Consider the following 3,059-nt stretch of genomic DNA (forward strand, 5'->3'; position numbering starts at 1 on the left):
GTGTGTGTGTGTGTGTGCGTGCGCGTGCGTGCGTGTGCGCGCGCGTCCTTGTCTTGACATCATGTGATGGTTGTAAATGAACATCACTGTCAAACAAGTGAGGTTGTTTGTATCCAGTATTCCATGAACGACATATCTGGACATGAGGAAATATTATCTTGCAGGGAAATGGTGTGGGTTGGTGACAGGAAGGGCATCCAGGCTGTAGAAAATCTGCCTCCATGAATCCTGTCTGACTCATGCCAACATGGATCTTAAATGGTGGTGGTGATGGTGGTAAGTGTTTGCTACATTAGAATACAATGAATGGTTATTGATTAGGTAGCTGCTATAGCTTGTAGTTACAATGGTCAAATGCCAAGAACATGCCTTTGCTGAGACCAACACAAGATTGAATATTGGGGTAAAATGAGTTGAATGGTTGATTTGTCACTTTATTGATTTAGGAATTCATGTTTCGTGCAACATTTGATTCTGTCCTTTGGTATCAATGCATGGCTGTGGGATCAAGAAGCTCATTTTGTAATCATGTGGTTTTAGGTTCAATCCCACTGTGTGGCACCTTGAGCTGGTGTCTTCTATGATAGCTTCATGTTGAACAGTGCCTTTTGAACATATTGGTAGACAGAAACTGTGTGGAAGCCTGGTGTGTGTGTGGGGGGGCTCCTGTGCAGGTAGCACATAAAGAGCACCATTTGAGTATGGTCAATCAATGCCAGTGCAGTCTGACTGGCGCCCGTGCCAGTGGCATGTAAAAAGCACCATTCTGTCATGGTCAATGCCAGTGCCACCTGACTAGCCCCTGTGCTAGTGACACGTAAAAAGCACCAATTGCACTCTTAGAGTGGTTGGTGTTAAGAAGGGCATCTAGCTGTAGAAACCTTGCTAGATCAGATTGGGGCCTGGTTTAACCCCCAGTCAAACTGCCCAACCCATGCCAGCATGGAAAGTGAATGTTAAACGATGATGATGATGATGATATACATACGTGTGTGTGTGTGTTTGTCCCCCCCCCCAACCACTGCTTGGTTTGTCTTTGTCCCTGTAACTTAACAGTTCAACAAAGTAACAGTAAGTATCAAACTTAAAGATAAGTACCGTTCTTCAAGGTGGTGCCCCAGCATGGCCGTGGCCCAATGATTGAAACAAGTAATAGATATATGTATATATGTGTGGGTGTGTGAACGTATATAACTCCTTATGTCAAACAAGTAGGAAATTTGCCAGCATCGACTCTGTTTTGGGGGAATCAATCTGGAAATGTTACCAATGGCCTGGGTTGTGATTCTGTGTCCTGTTCAGAAGGAGAAATATCTACATCCTGTTTACTCACAACTCTATAATATTCTGCAGCTTATTTTATAAGCTGCCTCTTTAGTCCACAACATTTAATAAATCATCGTATATGATATGTTTCAGGTGATTCTGGTGACCAAAGCTTATGTTGCTGTAATGGCCATGCTCCAATGAATAGCACAGATGCTTACAGAGAAGTGATTATCAATTCAATGGCTTTCAAGTGCAAAAAAAGAAGGCCCTAAAATAGCTTTTATCTGTTTAATAATATATATTTTTCTTGTTTTGTTTTTGTCTCGCGCACTCAAGGTCATTGATTGCTGCTGCTGCTGTTAGTGGTGTAGGAAGGAAGTGTTGTTGGTTTGCTTTCAATGTTTTATGTATTTTTATTTTTGTATATTTAGTTTTTGTTTCTTAATATTAGTTATTTTGTGTGGTAGAGACATCACGTTACTCCATTTAATATCATTTACTGTCCCTTTTGTTGAGTTCCCTCTATTATAAACGTTTGAATCCAGCTTCCAGTAGGAATTACGCTTATCATCACCTCATAACACATTGGCATATTCTACACATTCCTAGATGTCAAAATTTACCACCAAAGCAACATGACATTTCTCCCCCTCCCCTCTAATACCCGTGGACTCCAATCCAATTTAGGACAGACACATTACCACTTATATCATGCAATTCTCCCACCCTATTCTCACTCAAACCTCTCACCTTTTATTGTCCATCTCTGCTGTCCAGCTTACACCTCCATATTCAAACTCTGCTTTAAGAAGGTAGTATCTGTGCACGTGTGTAGACACCACTCTTTCTGTTGCTCACCTGTAAAAGGAGTAACCTCAAAGTCACCTGTATTCACTCACCTGTAAATGAGAAACCCTGTAATGGCCTAGCATCCCATTCAGGGGGAATGTTGTGATTTTGGTCATTTAATACGCCATAGGAACTAGGTAACTGGCCCTATGACTCTAAAAACTTGAGGCAGTAATGTCCAGGGGCTTGAGGCTGATGATGTCACTCACCTCACACCTGGATAATCAGTAACAAAGACTTCAACTTAATTCAGCTGAAATTCTTCCTCCCATTTTTTCTAAATACATCACTGTCACCACATCTATTTGGTTACCCATCTACTTGCAGGCGGACACAGTCTTGATCATCTAGTTGTTGGTAGCGACAGCCTCGGTCATCTAGTTACTGGTAACGATGGCCTAGGTCATCTCGTTGCTGGTAGCGACAGCCTCGGTCATCTAGTTCCGATATTAATCTTGGGCATGTACTTACTAGTGCCAGGAATCTTGTCCGTCTGTTTGCTAGAGGCCTCAGCCACCTGGTAGCTAGCGACAGTCACTTGACAGTGGCTGTCATCTTGGTTGAGAATGAAAGTGAGACTATATTTTTAGAGATGAAAATCTGCACAGAGGGAACTTGTTAGGGAAGGTATAAATCTCAAAGCCCTTTCTGACTTGAATGGCTTGTCAAGATGTATCTTTTTGTTTTTGGCAGAGAGCCAAGATCTCGCATGTGGGGCGCTGCAAACAGCTTAAGGGCCTTCTGTCCACAGACAAAAGGGAGACAATATAACTGCCTGTTGCCAGTATATAAACACAACAGAACATTAACAATAGAAGAATGTTGTCACAGAACTAGCAGCAGCAATAACAGCAAAAACTATCTAGAAAAATAATTTTTTGTGAATTTAAATTTAGCAAAAAGCGAAATGAAACGAAACAAAAAAAAAAAAAAAAAAAAAA

This window comes from Octopus bimaculoides, chromosome 7 (assembly GCF_001194135.2).
Source record: "Octopus bimaculoides isolate UCB-OBI-ISO-001 chromosome 7, ASM119413v2, whole genome shotgun sequence".
Classification (NCBI taxonomy): Eukaryota; Metazoa; Mollusca; class Cephalopoda; order Octopoda; family Octopodidae; genus Octopus; species Octopus bimaculoides.